The 11,356-nt window shown below is 43.1% G+C and overlaps 1 protein-coding gene across 2 annotated transcripts in view; it reads left to right on the top strand.

The window, feature by feature from the left end:
- Positions 1–1,275: 1,275 nt before the first annotated feature.
- ndrg4 (NDRG family member 4) overlaps positions 1,276–11,356 on the top strand; it is a 64,183-nt gene continuing 54,102 nt past the window's right edge. For both annotated transcript variants that reach the window (XM_079502061.1, XM_079502062.1), the window contains exon 1: positions 1,276–1,466. The gene's annotated coding sequence lies outside the window, so the exon portion shown is untranslated. The remainder of the gene's footprint in view (positions 1,467–11,356) is intronic.

The raw sequence follows: 11,356 nt of genomic DNA, 5'->3' as shown, positions 1-11,356 counted from the left end.
ATGACAGCCTTGTGAACTAACACACAATGTCATTTAACTAAACAACATGACATCCATGTGAACTAACACACAATGTCATTTAACTAAACAACATGACAGCCATGTAAACTAACACACAATGTCATTTAACTAAACAACATGACAGGTATGTAAACTAACACACAATGTCATTTAACTAAACAACATGACAGCCATGTAAACTAACACACAATGTCATTTAACTAAACAACATGACATCCATGTGAACTAACACACAATGTCATTTAACTAAACAACATGACAGCCATGTAAACTAACACACAATGTCATTTAACTAAACAACATGACAGCCATGTAAACTAACACACAGTCATTTAACTAAACAACATGACAGCCATGTAAACTAACACACAATGTAATTTAACTAAACAACATGACAGCCATGTGGACTAACACACAATGTCATTTAACTAAACAACATGACAGCCATGTGAACTAACACACAATGTCATTTAACTAAACAACATGACAGCCATGTGAACTAACACCCAATGTCATTTAACTAAACAACATGACAGCCATGTGAACTAACACACAATGTCATTTAACTAAACAACATGCTTTCAAGAATAATTGATTCCATTTGATGGAACACTCACATTTCCGAAGCGACTCGTTGCCTCTGCGGGGCCAACTTGGAATAATTTCATTACCGTGAGCAAGGCAATACTTTGTTTTGTTGTCACTTTTGGGTCAATTTATACATTTGTGTATTAAGTAGCCGTGTTCGTGGTTAATCACCCTGTCGGTGAATTATCTCCCAACAATGACCACCTAGCCAGACATCATCCCTTACTTAATACAATCAGATCAGACTTTTCTATTTGGATGTATGGGCTCAATGGCTGGTGTTGCAACTCTAGATTCAACCCATTCAAAAAATCACACCCCTCTGAACTGAGCGGTGCAGGCTGCTCAACAACACCGCTGGCTGGCTGCAGTTATAGTGCAGCCAGTGTCGTTGTGTGTGTGTCGGTGTGCGCATGCCGCATGCATATCCAAACCATTTCTCTATTATTTCTGGTCACCCCCTCTAGCTCTATGATCCATCATTCACAAACACCTATATTTTTTATCGTCCATTTAATTGACCTCCCGTCACTTTCATCCTCTCCTCTTCCCCTCTCCTCTCCTCTCCTCTCTGTCCTGTGATCCTCAGCATGCTGTATCATCGGCGGAGCCACGTGTTCTCTGTTTATTGCCAGGAAGGAGGGAGGGAGAGAGGCAGAGATGGTGAGAGAGAGAGAGAGAGGGAGGGGGGATCATCACAGACACACACTGCCTTTTTCTCTCTCTATAGCGAGCACATACTTCACCAGCACACTCTCCCATCAGACGCAGCCTGAGGGACACGCAGCAGACAGACACAGAGGCAAACGTCACACGTAGACTTCACCAAATTGAAGAAGATCTATACAACATCACAGGTAAGGTATTTTAGTTAGATTTCTTTCCGTCTTGTAGTGTGCCATTCGAATCTATAAGGCTGCAAGTCTTTGTGCCGCATCAAAAGGCTTAACTACTTCACAATTTAACTTCGTACTTCATTTTGTCCAGGGAGTCAAATTAAGTGTCTTTTATAAGCAGGGGATTCTTTTAGAAGCATGATGTATATATAGGTAAGCAGCGAGTGCATATACTGCCTTGCCTGGTGGCTGTCTGTGAGGCAGCATACCCCAGTACTTTACCCTGTGCGGTGCCCCCACCCCCCCCCCCCCCATGCCAGCCTCTGCATTGGCGTGAGTAGGATGTTGACAGCTTGAATGTATTAACTCCTATAGAAAGACATAGTGGTGCATCATATAGTGTGTATGGCACAGCCTTATCCCCACCGCATCAAGTCAACTAAAACTATACGGCGAGCTTGGGCAAGTGCAATGAATGTAATTAACCTGGCTCTGACTGAAATGCAATCTAACAACTTGTGACAAGTGTACTGGATCTCGCGCTGGCCTGTCAGTTAGACTAGACTGATACTCTGCTGTGTTGTGGCCCCAGGGGGGATGCTGATGTTGTTCACATAATGCTCTTCAGTATAATATACAGAAAGTCATTGTGCTTTTAACGAAGGGCGTAGATTTATATTGGCGTCAAATCAAAATGATGTGCTTGCTTTGTACAACATTAAGAAGCAGAGGGTGCATACTTTATGTGGCATCTGTTAAGGTTGGAAATGATGTGAAATTGTGAATATTAGCTTTGGTTTTGCAATGGATTGGGCCATCTGAAAGAGAGAGAATCTTGTTGATTAGTGTATGTGGAAGTCATAAACGCGTATTGAATTTCTGTCCGCTAACATTCTCCGCATGAGTTGTTGAACGCTGTTACTGTGACACACTTGAACTTCCAACATGATGTAATGCATCTGCAATTATATGAAATGCACCGGGGAGAGATAGAATCTTTGATGGTTGTAAGTAGTCCCATTAATGTTTTGTCTGAGGACCAAATGTCTCTGCTTGAACAATGTGTTTCTGAGCTACGAGTAACACTTATTCAGGCATCTTTAAAAAAGAAGAGTGGCACGCACGCACGCACGCACGCACGCACGCACGCACGCACGCACGCACGCACGCACGCATACGCACGCACGCATACGCACACACACACACACATACACATTATTGAAGCTGTCCCTGCCTTCCCTACGGGAGCGGTTGTGTCTCATATACTGTAGCTCACGTTATATAAATAGATTTACAAAGAACTGCGCACCCCACATTGTTCCTACATCAGCTCTGTACAGTATGCTGCTCGTCCTGACAAAACCTCTCGCTTGTTCCATATATCATATAGGCTACACAGCTGCACTTACACTGAACACGCATTTTTGAGTAGTATTTTTAAGTATTGTTATTACCGGTATTCACTCGTGAGGTATAGTATTACACACAAATATCTGGCTCAACAACTACACAAATACATAGACTACTACACTATACCCGTGGTTTTCAACCCTTTTCATATCAAGGTCCATTGTTTATTAAGTAGTTTTGAGCCATGTTCCACCATTTGATGAGATTTAGCCTCTCAGAACCAAGACTTAGAAGACTTTGTTGTCATTGAATACGATTTTTGTCAACAGGCAAACGTTGATCGAAATAACAATTCTTCTACATTCTCTAATTGTGTACTTCTTGTAAATTAAGTAATGCAGGTGTTTAACAATCTAATTCTTGAGAGCTTAAAATAAAAACAAATAAAAGTGAATGCCTGAAGAAGGTCAATAGACCGAAAGCTAGTTAATGATCTATAAGGGTCCATTTGGTTACCAACTCATTTAGCTGGGAACCACCTGGAACCCCCTCAAGGACCATTGGTGTTCCCCGGACCACTGGCTGAGAACCACGGCTATAGACTAAACTAGTAGCTACAGTATAGCATTGCATTATATGTACTTGATATAGATAGCATAGGACTAGGAGGGAGGTATATAAGTGCCATTTTTGTCATTTTTTTATTAGTACTAATGTTCACATCTCTCCCTCTCTTTTTTTATCTTTTGTAGTTAATTCCAAGGGATCCTTTTCATCTCTCTTTTTTATTATTATTATTATTATTATTATTATTATTATTACCATTATTATTATTATTACCATTATTATTATTATTATTATTATTTATTTAATTTTTGGGGGGCGGGGGACCAATGATAAGATGTCTGCAGTGTGTAGTACAAGGGAAACTGTTGCGCCTTTCTTTGTTCCAGGTTAATTAACTGCAGGTGCGGTGGTGGTCTCAAAAACACCAGGAAGGAAAACTGACAGGAAAAACGCTGCATGAAAAAATTAAGGAAGACTCCTCTTAGACTGAGACTTAAGAAAATAGAATTTATTTTATTTTTTAGATGCTCATGATGAAGTGATCTGTGCTCATATAGTGAGCTATACAGTGAGCTATATAGTCAGCTAACACTTCGGTCCCGGGACTCTTATCCCATTTTGGGGCGGGAACCCCTTTTGGTGTTAGCATTATGTTATGCTTTAGCTATTGAAAAATAGCAGATCTACAAGCTCATAGCGCGCCACCGAGTGGCGCGCTACGAGCTTGTAGGTCTGCTATTTTTGAAAAATCAAAGAACGACTGACATAGAAACATAGCTTTTTCAGAAAACTGTCAGGATGTAGAAGACATTTTTAGAATCTGATCTCAGGTCAAAATGTGTTAAAGCACTGACGAAGGTCTATTTTCTTAAGTCTCAGTCTAAGGAGTCCTCCTTAATGTTTCTGCCAGTGTTCCTGCAGTGTGTGGTAGTAGACTAGTAGTCATTGCATGGAGCCTCCTGGTTGTAATTCTGTGAATCGTATTGCTGCCTTCCTTTAAGCACCTGCAATGCACCAGTAGCAGTACTAGATCTTCTTGTCTCTTGTATTCTTCTCATACCCTGCTACTACTGCTGCTGCTAGATGGCTCCCGGATTGTTTTGGAACTTCCCTCCCAAGGCTGGCTGCACGGTTCCTCCGAGCCTCCTGCAGACCATGTATGTACATAGTATAGGAATGTAAAAAACCCAGTGGTGGAAAAAAGTATACTCAAATGTTTTTACTTAAGTGAAATTATCAATACTGCGACGTAGAAATGCTCTACGTCACAATATAACAAGTAAAAGTCTGGAATTACAACATTTACTTGAGTAAAAGTACAACGGTATTGATATCAAAATGTACTTAAAGCAAAAGTAAATGTAGTCATTAATGCAGAGTGTCCCGTTTTTAAGTGTTCAAAGCTCTACAAGCTCACATCGCGACGCATTGTGAGATGCGACGTTGCGACGCTTGTAGATCGGCTATTTTCAAGTGGCCGAAATGTATAGAAACTGAAGTGGCTAATGTGAGTTTTGTAATAATAATAATCCAAATCTACAAAGTAGTTTTCAAATAAATGAGGTGGAGTATAAGTAGAATATTCCGGAGTGTAGTGGAGTGGAAGTAAAAGTATTGGAAATTGGAAATACTCAAGCAAAGTACAAATTCCTCAAAATTTTACTTTAAGTACAGTACTTAAGTAAATGTACTTAGTTACTTTCCACCACTGATGTAAACGAATGCCTCGTGGTCGTATATACACGTGGTAGATGGCCTTGATCCAGCTTGTGTGTCTATTTATCTATATGGCATCTCAGTCCATCGCTCCATCCTCAAGTCACATTCATAGTACTTAGTTGTGAGCCGCGGGTGTCAAGCAACCAAAACAGCCGATCTACAAGCTCGCAACGTGTGGCGCTGCGACATGTTGGAAGCTTGTAGATCGGTCCATTTTCAGTGTGCGACGTTGCATATCAAGACCTTCAGTCTGTAAGTCCGGTGTTTCACATAATATACTGTAGAGGATATGCGCGTGACATGGCATCATCATCATACCCGGAAGTTATGCGGGAACGCCTACTGAGTGGCAAAAACGACTTTCTGGCCTTGACAGCCCATACATGCAAACAGAAAAGTCTTATCTGATTGCATTAAACAACGTTAAACGTTAAACTCACTTTGCCACTCAATTTGCCACTCACTCTATGCATGCGCATCTACCCTCTAGTCTATACTGTGTATATACAGTACTCATTGGCCCCCACCACTGTTAAAAAAACACCTGAAATAATATATGTTATTTTCATGCAAACTACTGATTTATTAAACAGGAGCAGATATAGTGCAAGTAAAATGTAAATTTCACTGCAGAAATGATTGCAGTGATTTTTTTTTTAAGCAAAAGCCCTAACACAAAGACAACACTCTAGGGGAAACACTGTAAATGAGTCATAGTAAGGGCATTTTATCAGGTATTTGACAAATCTGGGAACTAAATCGTTACCAAAAAATGTCTTCACCAATGTGTTTCTAAAGGTGTCAAATAACATGTACTAAAAGTTTGAAATTCAACTCCCGTGGGAAATTGAGTTATTAGCATAATATGCATAATATGCCCATAACATCCTATATAAGGCAAAAAAGTCCAAATTTCATCATTCTTTAAGTAGCATGTGACATATGAAACTAGGGTGATTGCATGATTCTGAATCCATTCCAAGCATTAGTTTTGCACAAAAAACACTCCTTGGGCTAAATTAGGCCATATCCACTTGACCAAACGTGCTGACCTCATCACGTTTGTGTGGCCGTTTTCCTCCCAAGGAGTGTTTTTTGTGCAAAACTAATGCTTGGAATGGATTCAGAATCATGCAAACACCCTAGTTTCATATGTCACATGTTACTTAAAGAATGATGAAATTTGGACTTTTTTGCCTTATATAGGATGTTATGGGCATATTATGCATATTATGCTAATAACTCAATTTCCCACGGGAGTTGAATTTCAAACTTTTAGTACATGTTATTAGACACCTTTAGAAACACATTGGTGAAGAAATTTCTTGGTAACGATTTAGTTCCCAGATTTGCATAGATTTCTCTTACTATCATTTTACTTTTCAGGATATCAGTGCGGAAGACGTAGGCAGTTACAGTACTCACTGAGTGAATATCACACTGTAGGAAGTTACAGGACTCACTGAGTGAATATCACACTGTAGGAAGTTACAGTACTCACTGAGTGAATATCACACTGTAGGAAGTTACAGGACTCACTGAGTGAATATCACACTGTAGGAAGTTACAGTACTCACTGAGTGAATATCACACTGTAGGAAGTTACAGTACTCACTGAGTGAATATCACACTGTAGGAAGTTACAGTACTCACTGAGTGAATATCACACTGTAGGAAGTTACAGTACTCACTGAGTGAATATCACACTGTAGGAAGTTACAGTACTCACTGAGTGAGTGAGCGGATATCGTTGCTGTCGGGGTGGAAACCTTGTATGTCCAAAGCCGTTACTTTTCAGGAAATGGAAAGTGAAAATTGCCTGTTGTACAACAAGCTCACAACGCGTTGCAGCGCGACTTGTCATGAGACCGGCTGTTTTCATTACTTTTGCTTGACACATGAAGTAGTAGGGCATTAAGGAGATGAAAAAACCTAAACTGTTGAAATATGGAGGTGCAAGGTTTCTGCCCGACAGAAACGATATGAGAAATGTGTGGGAATAAAAGATCTAAGCCAATGGACCGACCGACCGACCCATCACCGTGAGTTGCTCTGGATTAAGAGCATCTGCTAAATGCCTAAATTGTAAATTGATTGCTGGGACGAGACTGAAGCGATGAGATTAGGTGACAGCGCTTAGATTACACTCACGCTCATTGGACACCGTGTGTGTGTGTGTGTGTGTGTGTGTGTGTGTGTGTGTGTGTGTGTGTGTGTGTGTGTGTGTGTGTGTGTGTGTGTGTGTGTGTGTGTGTGTGTGTGTGTGTGTGTGTGTGTGTGTGTGTGTGTGTGTGTGTGTGTGTGTGTGTGTGTGTGTGCACGCGCGTGTGCGTGTGTACACGCGTGTCCGCGCGTGTGCATGTGTGCGTTACCTTCTCTAATCATCCATCAGCTTTGGAGCCCCAGTCTGGGTCAGCGTTAATTTTGACAGCAAATTTTGTCGTAGTCGATCTGAAATGTTTTAGTGTTGGCCTAGTTTTAGTCGACTAAACATCATGACTGGTCGACTAAATCTACAGATGATTATTGTCTTCTAAAATGTATTTTGGCGGGCCTTGACGACATGGTAATGGCAAATTTTACACTTGGTTTCCTGCTGAAAATAGCCGATCTAATAGATCATCTATTAACAGAGCGTAACCAAGCATACAATGACTTGTCTTTTAGTTCTACAGGATATCTTCTCTGCTAGTCCCGCCCTCTTAGTTTTAGTCATCATAGCTTACTGGTAGTTTTTATTTAGTTTTTGTCAATGTAAAAAGGTAGTCGACGAACATTTTTTTCCGCCATAGTTTTAGTAGACGAAATCAACACTGGTCTGGATGTTGGCCGTTCTCCTGTATGTATGAGATGGTCCTGGTCTGGATGCAACCGCAAGCTCCACACATCCCTGCATGCACCGTGCCTGTCCTAGCTGTGTCATCCCTACCGTGCCTGTCCGCTGTGTCATCCCTACCGTGGCTGTCCTATAGTGTCATCCCTACCGTGCCTGTCCTAGCTGTGTCATCCCTACCGTGCCTGTCCGCTGTGTCATCCCTACCGTGCCTGTCCTAGCTGTGTCATCCCTACCGTGCCTGTCCGCTGTGTCATCCCTACCGTGCCTGTCCGCTGTGTCATCCCTACCGTGCCTGTCCGCTGTGTCATCCCTACCGTGCCTGTCCTAGCTGTGTCATCCCTACCGTGCCTGTCCTATAGAGTCATCCCTACCGTGTCTGTCCTAGCTGTGTCATCCCTACCGTGTCTGTCCTAGCTGTGTCATCCCTACTGTGCCTGTCCTAGCTGTGTCATCCCTACTGTGCCTGTCCTAGCTGTGTCATCCCTACCGTGCCTGTCCGCTGTGTCATCCCTACCGTGTCTGTCCTAGCTGTGTCATCCCTACCGTGTCTGTCCTATAGTGTCATCCCTACCGTGCCTGTCCTAGCTGTGTCATCCCTACCGTGCCTGTCCTAGCTGTGTCATCCCTACCGTGCCTGTCCTAGCTGTGTCATCCCTACCGTGTCTGTCCTATAGTGTCATCCCTACCGTGCCTGTCCTATAGAGTCATCCCTGCATGCGCCGTGTCTGTCCTATAGTGTCATCCCTGCCGTGTCTGTCCTATAGAGTCATCCCTGCCGTGTCTGTCCTATAGTGTCATCCCTGCATGCGCCGTGTCTGTCCTATAGTGTCATCCCTGCCGTGTCTGTCCTATAGTGTCATCCCTACCGTGTCTGTCCTATAGAGTCATCCCTGCCGTGTCTGTCCTATAGAGTCATCCCTACCGTGCCTGTCCTATAGAGTCATCCCTGCATGCGCCGTGTCTGTCCTATAGTGTCATCCCTGCCGTGTCTGTCCTATAGAGTCATCCCTACCGTGCCTGTCCTATATAGTGTCATCCCTACCGTGTCTGTCCTATAGAGTCATCCCTGCATGCGCCGTGTCTGTCCTAGCTCTGTCATCGCGCCATGGAGCACAGTTCATCTTCAACTTGGCAGCGTCATAAAGTCTTATAGTCATAAACTGCTACAGTACTGTGTAAGGATCATTTGCTGGATAAATCAAGCATGTGTTAACCACTTAAACCCTTCATTGACCACCGGGGGTCCCCCAGGGCTCTATCCTTGGCCCAAGGACCCCTTCCGTTTCCCCTCCCTGAACCAAATCTCGTAACCGAAGTCTACAACAAGATTACAACATTGCGTTGTGCTGTTGGCATTTTTTGCCAAATACTCACCTATCACGACATTCTCAGAATAGGGATGCTAGGGGTAGTTAAAAGCCAGCGCTGTCTCCTCACAGCTAGAAGGTCCCAGGTTCGATTCTCACCGGGGACGCTGTGAGCGCTGGGGGCGTGTTCTCTGCTCCGCGTCATCAGCGCCCATGGTTGGCGAAAGGGCCTTTCTGTGGGGTTTGCATGTTCTCCCCATATGGTAGGATTACTGCATGTTTTTTGTGAAGGTAACAGTAGATACCAACATGCAGTAATCATGGTCTCTATACTAACTCCCCCTGGTCAGTCGGTGACTCGGTGTGCCTGATGGAGGGAAAAGGAACTGCAGGTCGGAAAAATGCGTTCCTTCCACGCGCTATACATCCTACCGGGGAAACTCCCCCTGTCAGGTGATAAGAAGCGGCCTGCTCACTCCTCATGCATTGAAGGAAGCATGATCTCAGTTTGGGGCTCTCCCCAGGTTGGCAGAGGGAGAGTAGCGCCCAGGATTACAGTTTAGGCAATTGGACAAAATGGGTTACAAAATCGTAGTATGATGTATAAAAAGGAGTTGTGTTTGTTTGTTTGGTTAGATAAACCAGCAGTCCACTTGATGGTCAGGTTATGTTAGGTTATGTGTTAAAAGCCAGAGTGGGTACGTACGCTGTGATACAGAGAAGTGGATTATGTCATTGAGTGGATGGCATGTGCACTGGTGCGGCTGATATATTGGATATTGAATGTGACGGGGCCGCTTTTCCCTGTGGTTGCTAATGGAGGACCACTGTTAAAATGGAGGCTTAGCACCGTGACGCCGATACTGTAGCTTCATAAAGTGTATGAAAAAACAATGTTCAATCTTTATTATTTAATTATCACACATTATTAATGGAATGCCATATGCAAATGAAACGGACACAGTGGGTTTGACATGTGAAAAGTATTGTTGCGACGGTTATTAGTTCTGTTGAAATCCACACAGGGGAATCTTAGATCGCCTCACAATAAGGACTGTGTTCGAAGATAAACAAATCATCCTGGAGATGTTACTTTATATGGATATGAAGCATGGTAGTGACATTGAATTCAGACCAGGAAGTGTAGTTGTAAGACTTTTACAGCAGAATTAACACGTTGAATGCGTTATAAATGAATCTCTAACTACCGTTCCCTGCCGGTGTTTTCACTAACCTTTGAAGAATCACGCCGTCGTTTGAGTTGAACATTCCACCGCCGCAGCGATCTGAAACAACAACACAGAACAGAGTGAGATTGATGCGGCCATTACGCACCGTAGGCAATGCATTGAGCCTCAATTTCCCAGAAGCCCTAGGAATCGAGGGTCAGTGTGACGTGTCACGGATGTCCGACGGAAAACCTGTATGTCTTAAAAGTTATCAAAAAACGGCGAATAAAACATATAAAATAACAGTCGGGAATAGCGTGTTCTGCAGGGAAAGACAATGGGAAAAAAGTCCGGAATAGCGTGATCCGCAGGGAATGTGTTAATTCAATTTTCTCCCGAAACAGGCTGTATCAAATATGAATGAATATTAAAGTTCTTATACAGTATGATCCCCCCTATGGGGATTACAATACAAATTGTATTTTATTTTTTTAAAGCGCCCTCTAGCGGCAGTGACGTCAGACTTCAGTGGTCTATTTAGTGGGAAATGGTATTGTGGACTGAAAGTGTACTGTGGAGTAGCCCTCTGGGCCTTCCGCAGTTGTACAATTGTACCGTTTGGCGATAATTATCATTGTAAGCTGGGATAAAGGTTTAATAAAAGCCAATGGACCGACCCAGCAGAGAAGGAAATGGTCATGGTTTCTTAGGGCGGGCCCCTAAATGGTAAATGGTAAATGGTGCATTTATATAGCGCCTTTATCCAAGGCGCTTTACATAGATTCTGCATTACATTCACCCATTCATACACCGATTGCAGTGGAAGCCATGCAAGGTACCAACCAGCACATCGGGAGCAATTTGGGGTTCAGCGTCTTGCCCAAGGACACTTCGACATGTAGACAGGAGGAGCCGGGATTCGAACCGCCGACCCATGGATCATTGGACGACCTGCTCTACCTC

The sequence above is a fragment of the Electrona antarctica genome (assembly GCF_951216825.1).
Source record: "Electrona antarctica genome assembly, chromosome: 5".
Lineage (NCBI taxonomy): Eukaryota > Metazoa > Chordata > Actinopteri > Myctophiformes > Myctophidae > Electrona > Electrona antarctica.
The sequence above is the reverse complement of the archived record's forward strand: the minus strand, read 5'-3'. Positions and strand labels throughout refer to the sequence as shown.